Raw genomic sequence first — 11431 nt, forward strand, 5'->3', positions numbered from 1 at the left:
GAATTTAAGAGAGAGTTAGATAGAGCTCCGGGGGCTAGTGGAATCAAGGGATATGGCGAGAAGTTGGGCACAGGTTACTGTTTGCGGATGATCAGCCATGATCACAATGAATGGCGGTGCTGGCTCGAAGGGCCGAATGACCTCCTCCTGCACCTATTTTCTATGTTTCTATGTGTCTATGTAATTCAATTCAGTAACTTGTGCACAAGGACGGTTGATCCTTTTTAACATCCACATTTCCCAATGTAGGACAAAATTTCCTTTTATTCAAATTTTCCTTCAATTTAATTTGAAGCTGCATGCCTGCCAAGTGCACTTAAGCTGATTTAAGTTGAATTTGCCTTTTGTCACATGCAGTCCTGGAATTATTACATATATGTTATTGAAGTTAAGTTCTGCAATTCTACCAGTTTTGCGTCAGGGTACTGATTTTTCGTGATAGATTATTTCAATGTTTCTATTACCATGTTTGCCATGGGATTGTCAGCTGGTATTCTTTGAAGATGGTATTCCACAAGACCATTGTTTAATATACTGTGTGTGAGTCATGTAACCCACTGCCTGACGTGCTGGGTATTTCCAATATTCTCTTTTGCTTCAAGATTTCCAGCATCTCCAGAACTCTGTATCTCACAGTTCTGGCATTCTCATTGATCTTCTCTCTGCACCTCCTCCAGACAGATCAGCTGAAACTACAAGATTCCTGTCCCTTCTCTCCGCTCCCATCACTATGATCTGTGGCATATACTCTCGCTTAGTCTTCATCGTCACTAACAGTGATCACTTGGTCGAGTATGATTGTCCTCCGGGTGGGTCCTGGGATGGGAGATGATTCTGATCCTGGAGCCACAGACTTTACCACAAAGACCACAAAGTCTTTGACAGAGACAGACTCCAGATCCAGAGGCCTGAGCACTGTGATGGGCAGCTTTCTTCCATCTTCTCAGCTGTTGTAATGCTTCATCTAAGATAGACACAAAATGCTGGAGTAACTCAGCGAGACAGGCAGCATCTCTGGAGAGAAGGAATGGGTGAAGTTTCTGGTCGAGACTTCTTCAGACTGGGAGGCATGGGAGAGGGAGTCTAGAGATATTGAACAGTAAGGTATGAAAATGACAGATCAATGTTGAGAAGGAGATGTAGAATGGTTCATTGTTAGCTGATGGGAAGGAGGCATACAAGATGTTGGCCAGCCAGCATTCTCTGCCTATTTCACTGTTGAGATCTTCCTGGGCTAATCTTCATCAGGAACCTCCCCCTCGACCTGCCCGCATTGGGTGACGCTGCCAGGAGTATTACTCCACGCACTTTAGCTCTCAGGATCTTAGGCACATGAGGATTCCACTGGAACTGGGTCTTGGAAGACGTGAGAGAGTGCAGAGGAGCAGCAACAGCACTGAAGTCTCTAATAAAACGTCTGTAAAAGTTTGCAAATCCGAGAAACTGTTGCACCTTCTTTCTGTTAGTGAGGGTGGGCCAATCGGCCACCGCACTGACCTTACCAGGGTCCATCTGGATGTGGTCGGCCGATATAATGTAGCCCAGAAAGGACATTGTGTCTGCGTGGAAGTCGCACTTCTCGGCCTTCACATACAGACGGTTAGCTAGGAGCTTCTGCAACACACACTTGACATGACGCTCATGAGACTTTATGTCTGGAGAGAAGATAAGAATGTCATCAAGGTAGACAAAAATACACTCATTGAGAAATTCCCTGAGGACCTCATTCATAAAAGCTTGGAAGACTGCGGGGGCATTGGTTAACCCGAACGGCATCACCAAATACTCGTAGTGCCCGTTAGGGGTGTTAAACCCAGTTTTCCACTCATCCCCCTCTCTGATTGTCACTAGATGGTATGCATTCCAGTAGTCTAGTTTAGTGAATACTTTGGCTTTGTGCAACAGTTCAAAAGCAGAAGACATCAAAGGAAGTGGGTAACGGTTCTTGATCGTAATCTCGTTTAGGAAGCTGTAATCTATGCAGGGACGAAGTGATCCATCTTTCTTGCCCACAAAGAAAAACCCCGCGCCTGCTGCCGAGGAGGACGGGCGAATAATGCCCGTCCTCAGGGAGGACTCAATGTACTCATCCATCGCCTTCCTCTAGGGGCCGGATATGGAGTACAGTCGCCCCTTGGGAATAGGGGCTCCCGGCAGCAGGTTGATAGCGCAGTCGAAAGGTCGATGAGGAGGTAGGGTGGTGGCCCTGGACTTGTTGAACACCTCCTTCGGTTCATGGTAACATGGTGGAACTTTCGATAGATCGGGATAGTCATCATCATCATTAGAAATCTTTATTTCTTCAGATTTAAGAACATTTATTCCCAAAACCGCCCCGATCTTCCCGTAACTCACCCCTTTGTTCACTGGTTCAACAAGACATGATTGTGTGCACTCAACCCCCCATCGTCTGATCTTACCAGATCGCCAATCAATCTGAGGATTGTGTTTCTGCAGCCAAGGGAAACCAAAGACCAAGGGATGTTGAGCTGAGTCAAACAAGTGAAAAGACATTATCTCCACATGGTTAGCATTGAACATGACTTTGACAGGTTCTGTACGATGAGTTATCTCAAACAACTGATGTCCATCTAAAGCGCTCGCCACAATAGGTTGCAACAAGGGCACAGATTTAACCTTACACGGTCGAGCTAGAGTCCAGTCCATGAGACTCTCGTCGGCTCCGGAGTCGATCAAAACCCCCCGAGTCACAATTTGCTGATTCAGAGTGAGGGTGGCCTGTGTCAGAGGTCGAGGAGGTAAGTCCGAAACGGGGAATTGGCTCACCAGTGTCCTCCTTTTCACTGGTGAGCCACCCCCTTTTACCGAGCAGTCGGCCAGACGGTTTCCTTGTTGACTGCAGTAAAAGCAGGCTCCGTCCTTCAGGCGGCGCTGTCGCTGCTCCGGAGTCAGCCTGGTTCGTCCTAGCTGCATGGGTTCCTCCGACGGCTGAGAGGACGCTGTTTTCTCCGGCCAGCGATGGACAGGGAACGATGACTTCTTCGGTGTGAAGGACCCGGAGGAGCGCCCCTGGTGATGGGGAGGACGATCAGCAGCCTGGTGTCTTTCCTTTTCCTTTATCCTGTTATTGACACGAATAGCCCTGGTAATTAATGTCTCTAGATCACTGGGTAACTCAAAAGGTGAAAGTCTGTCCTTTATAGCCTCCGACAACCCATTCATGAATGCATCCACTTGTGCAGGCATATTCCACCCACTGTCTGTTGCAAGGGTTCGGAAGTCAATGGCATAGTCTATCACTGGGCGAGTGTTCTGTTTTAGCTGCAGTAAGACTCAGGAAGCTTCCTTAGCAGAGGAAGTGTGATCAAAAATACTGCTAAATGTTCTTTGGAAGAGGTCTAGATCCTGACAGACTGTGGAGCCCCGAGACCACTCCGCAGTGGCCTATGCTGCGGCTCGTCCCCTCAAATGGGACACAATAAATGCTACCCTGGCCTGGTCTGAGGGGAAGTGTGCAGGGTTATGCTTGAAGTGGAGATCACATTGTACAAGGAATGATCTACAATTCACCGAGTCTCCAGAGAACTTATCTGGTGAAGCCAGGCGTAGAATCAGCGTGGGGTTCGCAGGCGTGGCCGGAACAGCAGGCGGATGGCCGGTTGAAGGTTCAACGTAAGCCAGTGGAGAAGCTGCCGAGGTTGGGTCGAGACGAGCCAGAACCTGATGGAGTTGTACAGCGAGGTGGTTAATCTGGGTCGTCACTGATGACTGGAACTCGCCTTGTCGATCGTTCAGCTCGCGCGCCCCGTGACTGACTGAGCGCAGCTGCTCCTCCTGGTGCTGGATCTTAGTGCCCTGGTTGGCAAGGGCTGATTTCCAAATCTTAGAGTCGGCTGAGTCCATATTATGGCCAGTTCGTTCTGTTATGCTCTGGGGCACACAGGAACTGGACTCAAACACACGACTCACACACAAGAGTCAATTTGGAGAAAATAAAGGCGTTCTTTAATTTTCACATTAAAGAACACTGCGATTCGAACCAAAAACTCTAAACTTACTCAGCTACAAAAACATTAGTTACAAAAATTAATTACTAGCTATACTACGACCGAGAGCACATGAATCAGAGCACATGAATCAGAGCACATGAATCACAATACGAACTGGCACAGGACAAAGGGAGGCGTGGACTATATATACATGAGGTAAGGGCACACAGGTGGAAACAATCAAGGCGGGGCTGACAATTACAATGGCAGGAAGCCAAGGGACCTGAAATGAGAATCTAAACACAGAACATGACACAAGACTAACAGATATGACGGGACATTACATGCAGTCGTGGTCCAGGGAGAGGTATGTGTTGTACTTCGTGGTCCGGTATCTGTTGTACCTTTGTTATGACCCTGGACGGACCACAAGTACACGTGTGTAAAAGGTTATAATGCTGGAGCTTTAATCCAGGCTGTTTATTCCGTGGCCACCTGGAACCAGAGTGGCCATCTAATCACCTCATTCTCTTATATACATGTTACTACACAGGCAAACAAAGTAGTCCTTGTGATACAACAAAGTAGTCCCTGCAATATCACAACATCCCCCTTGTCTTATATAAAATCTTTGTTTTGTCCACTTTATTTTGCTTGGGTTTTTCCTTTATCTTTCTAGAGCTAAAATATATTTAACAAACACAACTAAAACACAATTGCTTTTTGCGCCTTCATAGTGGTCACTCCCTCAGCGGGTGGTCACTCCTCAGCAGGAGGTCACCCCTCAGTGGGTGGTCACTCCTCAGCGGGTGGTCACTCCTTAGCAGGAAGTCACCCCTCAGTGGGTGGTCACTCCTCAGCGGGAGGTCATCCCTCAGCGGGTGGTCACTCCTCAGTGGGAGGTCACCCCTCAATGGGAGGTCACCCCTCAGTGGGTGGTCACTCCTCAGTGGGAGGTCAATCCTCAGCGGGAGGTCACTGCTCAGCAGGAGGTCAATCCTCAGTGGGAGGTCACCCCTCAGCGGGAGGTCACCCCTCAGTGGGTGGTCACTCCTCAGCGGGAGGTCACCCCTCAGTGGGTGGTCACCCCTCAGTGGGAGGTCACCCCTCAGCGGGTGGTCACTCCTCAGTGGGAGGTCACCCCTCAGTGGGAGGTCACCCCTCAGTGGGTGGTCACTCCTCAGTGGGAGGTCACTGCTCAGCGGGAGGTCAATCCTCAGCGGGAGGTCACTGCTCAGCGGGAGGTCAATCCTCAGTGGGAGGTCACCCCTCAGCGGGTGGTCACCCCTCAGCGGGAGGTCACTCCTCAGCGGGAGGTCACCCCTCAGCGGGAGGTCACTCACTCCGGGTGGTCACTCATCTCCGGGTGGTAACTCACTCTGGGTGGTCACTCCACAGCGGGTGGTCACTCATCTCCGGGTGGTCACTCACTCTGGGTGGTCACTCCACAGCGGGTGGTCACTCATCTCCGGGTGGTCACTCACTCTGGGTGGTCACTCCACAGCGGGTGGTCACTCCACAGCAGGTGGTCACTCCACAGCAGGTGGTCACTCCTCAGCGGGAGGTCACTCCTCAGCGGGAGGTCACCCCTCAGCGGGTGGTCACTCATCTCCGGGTGGTCACTCATCTCCGGGTGGTCACTCATCTCCGGGTGTGGCCGCGCCTCTGTGTGAAACCAGTCCCTCCAGTTTCCGAACTCGGGCCTGCACAAGGCTGGGGCGCGATGTGGGCCTTCACTCACCACCCTCAGCTGCTTGCAGTGTCCCTTCGGTAGCTCGGCGCTGACTACTGATCAGGTAATTATACCTACATATACTGGCCCTGTCGAGTTGCAATCCTAGCATCCCTCACCGAGCTGGAAACTTTTTTTTTTCCTTTAGGGCTCCATTTTATTTATTTATTTATTTATTTATTTATATATAAAATATATATTTTTACTTGCTAACCTTTTCTGCTTGGGTCTTTTTTCATTACCTTTCTAGGCTAAGCACCAAACCGCTGCCACCATGTTGTATTTCATGGTCCGGTATCTGTTATACCTTTGGGTGAGACTCTGGACGGACCACGAGTACACAAGTTATCATGGTGGAGCTTCAATCCAGGCTGTTTATTCCGTGGAACCAGAGTGGCCACCTAATCACCTCATTCTCTTATATACATGTTACTACACAGGCAAACAAAGTAGTCCTTGTGATACAACAAAGTAGTCCCTGCAATATCACAACAGTATGGGGAGGTGCGTGGACGCTGGCATTTGTCTTTGCAAGATGAAGCTCAGATTGTCAAATCACAACTGCACCATGTTTGATGGTTTGGTTCTTAATGTTCTGAGTACAAAGGGCTGTGTAGGTTAGAGTTAGTAAGGGGAATGGATAAACTGAGACAGTCAATGCCATGTTGGCAGTTAGCAATGAACAGATCTCAAGAAGCCAGAGTGAGATGTTCAGGTCGATCATTTATTCTGGAGACAATTGAAATATTTCACAGACTGGAGTTAAGACCCATGGCCAAAGATATTGATTTGTTTACTTTCAGGGTCACCTTATCAATGGACGTTGGTGGAATATTGTATTTAGCACGCAGAGCTCAGTGCGTTTCCAAAAGTGGCCAATGCCAACCGGGTCTGTAACGTGGATTCTCTCTTCCAGCACAGACAAGCCTCCCATTGATAAACACAACCTTTACGCAGTCTAGTCCAGTACAGGCTCGTCACTTTCTTCCATCCAGTCATCTTCACAGTGCCTAGGATCAAGAAGCTGGAAGTATCATCAAGGATGCCGGCCACCCTGGCCATTCCCTTCTTGCTCTTCCATCTTCTGGGAGAAAGTCTAGGAGTTTGAATGCCAGGACATCCGGGCTTAAGAATACCTTTTTCCTGCTGATGTCAGTCTCCTGAATCAATCACCAATTAAGGGCCGGACTGCTTCACAACACCAGACACCTGAGTTCGATTCTGACCTTGGGTGTTGTCTGTGTGGAGTTTGCATATTCTTCCTGTGACCACGTGGGATTCCTCTGGGTGCACTGGTTTCCTCCCCCATACCAAAGATGTGCAGGTTTATAGATTAATTGGCCACGGATGGATGAGAAAGCGAAATAACACATAACTCGTGTGAATGGATGATCGGTGTGGACACTGTTGGCGGAAGGATCTGTTTCCATGCTGTATCTCTAAACGTCTTCCACACCTCCTTCCTAGATGTGGCACGTTTAGGGTGGCACAGTGGTGCAGCGGTAGAGTTGCTGCCTTAAAGCGGCAGAGACCCGGGTTCGACCCTGACAACGGGTGTTGTCTGTACGGTGTTTGTCCCTGTGACCTCGTGGGTTTTCTCTGGGCGCTCCCGTTTGCTCCCACACTCCAAGGACGAACAGATTTGTAGGTTAATTGGCTTCAGTAAAAATTGTACCTAGTGTGTAGCATAGTGTAATTGTTGGACTTGGTGGGCCGAAGAGCCCGTTTCTGCGCTGTATCTAAGATCTAAAGGCATTGCCATGAATTCTTACTCTTAATTCTACCTCATTCAGTTATTCTGTTATTGCAATTTTGTTTGTTTTGCATTATTTCAGATTTCATTACAATCTTTGCACCACGTTGCTGTTTTTCGTTCGCTGTTGCATTTATTGTTTTATCCTTGTTTTCTCTGTTTATGAGCTTCGTGTGAATAAGGGGTTTCATTGCACTCCGGTGAACATGACAATAAACTAATCTGAACGTACTTTTAGATTCTTCCAAAATAATGCACACATTTGAAAATAACAAAGTATTAAAGGAGGGAGCAGTGTTTATTTGAATTATTTCACTTGGAAACATAGACATAGAAAATAGGTGCAGGGGGAGGCCATTTGGCCCTTCGAGCCAGCACCGTCATTCATTGTGATCATGGCTGATCATCTACAATCAGTAACCTGTGCCTGCCTTCTCCCCATATCCCTTGATTCCACTAGCCCCATGAGCCCTATCTAACTCTCTTTTAAATTCATCCAGTGAATTGGCCTCCACTGCCTTCTGTGGCAGAGAATTCTACAAATTCACAACCCTCTGGGTGAAAAAGTTTCTTCTCACCTCAGTTTTAAATGGCCTCCCCTTTATTCTTAGACTGTGTCCTCCATCCTCGGGCAACAGGTAAATAGTTTGATATTCAAACAGTACTGGTTGCATTTGATTTTGATGTTTGAGATAGAACACCGCAGTGCAGGTTTCTCGCAGTTGGAGGAATTGTTGTCCCATTGATTGAAAAGGGGCTGTCTCTCGTCTGTAACATGATCGCTGTGGGTTTTCCTTCGCCAGGTAACGATTGATATGAATGGATGGTCCGATGTGTAAGCGGTGGCGTGATCCTCAGCCCAGGGACCCTAGTAAGGCGGGGGCGGCGAGCTCGCTCGCTCACACCTGCCCCTACAGGTATATAAAGCGGCAGAAGCCACCCGGAGAGCTCACCGCCAGCAAGAACAGGGACTTCTGTCCCACAATCTCCCACAACATGGGCAGTTTCTGGGCACTGTTAATGATCCTCTTCTGCTCTGCATCTTTCCCGGCCGGGTCGCAGTCTGCAGGAGAACAACAGACCGACCTGCCTTTCGCCTTCGTTGAGGGAGAATCTCTCGAGGACCCTGAGGTTGAGCCGAAGGGAAGAAACCAAAACAACCCTGCACCTTTCCGCCGCTCCAACACAGTAAGTGAGCCAGCCCTGTGTCTCACTCAGCGTTCTGCTCCTCTCCGGGTTGTTTCACTGTCTATTGTTCACTGCAGAGTATTTTACACCTCTTGGGAACATTTCACTGTTCCCACCAGCATGATGATGTTTAAAATCTGCCGTGCGTAGGAAGAAACTGGCAGACATGCTAGTTTACACCAAATATTGTGTAATATTTGGGCTGAGTTACTCCAGCATTTTGTGTTTTAAATCTGCCGCTATGTACGCGCTTTGCCTCAAACTTTGCTTCCTTACTCAAAATCTTTCTGTGCGAAGCTGCAACTTCACAGATGTAAAGAGTGAATGTTATTGACTGTGGAAGGAAACAAACTACATCTTTGCAATTGTGGTTCGTTTTATTTTTCCAAATTAAATATGTGGGTAGAACTAATTGTGTCGTGTTTGGGCCGATACTCAGCGAGCCACTAACATGCGGTTATCTAAACGTTTCAAATTGTTTACAGCATTCAGATGTACAGCACGTCTGCACAAATAAATGTTAGTCACAACAAGTCAAGAAATGCCAAAACACTTAATAGATTGTACTGAGTTTAGATGCATCGTAGTTCAAAGGCAAAATTCTTCAGATGATGGATATTTGAAACGAAACAGGACGTTCAGTGGGTCATAAATTCATAAGTGATAGGAGCAGAATGAGGCTATTCGGCCCATCAAGTCTACACTGCCATTCAATCGTGTCTGATCTATCTCTCCCTCTCAACCCCATTCTCCTGCCTTTGCCCCACAACCCCTGACACTCGTACTAATCAAGAATCTGTCAATCTCTGCCTTAAAAATATCCATTGGTGGCCTCCACAGCCTTCTGTGGCAATGAATTCCACAGATTCACCACCCTCTGACTAAAGAAATTTCTCCTCATCTCCTTTCTAAAGGTATGTCCTTTTATTCTGAGGCCCTGCCCTCTAGTCCTGGACTCTCGCACTAGTGGAAACATCCTCTCCACATGTACTCTATCCAAGCCTTTCACTATTCGGTAAATTTCAATGAGACCCCACCCCCTCATCCTTCTAAACTCCAGTGAGTACAGAAGTGAGACAATCAGTGAAAGTTTCAGGTCAATTGCACTTTGGGTAACATTGGCTATTTCTCTCTCCGTTGACCTATTGATTCCACAGATAATTGTTACACCAGGATTATCTGGTGCAGGTGATTGATTTTAAAACAAATAATGACTACGGCACAAGTATGTGGAAAGATATAGGGGTCTGACTGAGAACTGACTTTTATAAAACAACATCTCTATAACCTGTCAGTAGAGGAACTCGATATTCTGTTCTGTTTTATTGTTGGACCAGAGACAGAGCTCAGTTTAGAGGAAGTAAAATACGTTGAACAATTTCGAGACATAGAGGGAATAGATCGTCAAAATCTTCTTTCTTGTAATAGGGGTATCAAAAACAAGAGTGTATAGTTTTCAGGCGAGATCAAGAAGTTTTAAAGGGGATCTGCGTGAAAATCTTTCCATTTGAAGAGTGTTTGATATCTGGAATGCGCTGTCAGAGGAGGTCACAGAGCCTTTCACTGTGGAAACAGGCCCCTCGGCCCAACCTGCCCACGCCGACCATCTAAGCTAATCTCACGTCTGTTTTTGGCCCATATCCCTCTTAACCTACCCTATACATGCACCTTTCTAAGTGTTTCTTATATGGCGTGTTAGTACCTGCAAGTGAAATCAGAAATCAGATATGCTTGTTACGCTTAGAAGCATTTAGATAGATAAGTATACAATGGCACAGAATGATACATTCCTAATGCAGGCAAGTGGGATTAGTGTCGATGGGCAAAAAAGGTCAGTATGGATATGGTGGGTCGAAGGGTCCAGTGCTGTGGTTTATGATTCCAAGAGACAATAAGCAAAATAGTGCACTAGCAAATAAAGGGAGAGTGAGAGAAAAGTGATAGATACAATTAGTGGTTCATTGTAGAGTATGTATGGAATGGTTCTGAATGCAATACACTGAGGAGCCAACCAGGGAGATCAGACTGTTTTGGATCTGGTATGAGTGATAGAAGAGATAAGGGGGGTATTTCTTCTCTCAGTGTCGTAAATCTTTGGAATCCCCTACCCTAGAGAGCCTTGAAGGCAGAGTTGTTGGTGTCAAAGGGGTGTCGGAGTTGATGGAGTCAAAGGGTGCGAGGCCAAGATTGGACCCCCCATGATCTTACTGGCATAATGGACCAGGTTCAAGAAGCCACCCAACTGCCTCCTCCTCTGAAATAATTTGAAAGGTCGAGCAGATGGGCTGCCAAGGGCTCCATAGGATAATTCCTTGCAAGTCTTGTTAAAGTCACATTATGTAGGAAAATAACTGCAGATGCTGGTACAAATTGAAGGTCTCACAAAATGCTGGAGTAACTCAGCGGGTCGGGCAGCATCTCAGGAGAGAAGGAATGGGTGACGTTTAGGGTCGAGACCCTTCTTCAGACCGATGTAAGAATAATAAATATTTAATGCAAGAATAATAAATATTTAATGCAAACCATACTCCTGCAGCTCTGGCTGTTTCATTGTCTTCATTGTGCTACAGAAATGCGAGTTGTATCAGAAAGTTATCTTTTTTAACCAGTGCAATTAAGTTCGTTTGTCGTTTGTTGTGGTGATCGATTCACTTGTTAATTGACAAAAAACATTTCTGCTTAATGGGTTTTGATGAACTGGAGAAAACATTCAGTTTAAGTCCAGCTACTCAACAATGAAACAGATGTTTAAACAATAGACCGTTTAGTTTTTTCAGTTTAGTTTAGAGATACAGTGTGGAAACAAGC

Source organism: Rhinoraja longicauda, chromosome 11 (assembly GCF_053455715.1).
Source record: "Rhinoraja longicauda isolate Sanriku21f chromosome 11, sRhiLon1.1, whole genome shotgun sequence".
Lineage (NCBI taxonomy): Eukaryota > Metazoa > Chordata > Chondrichthyes > Rajiformes > Arhynchobatidae > Rhinoraja > Rhinoraja longicauda.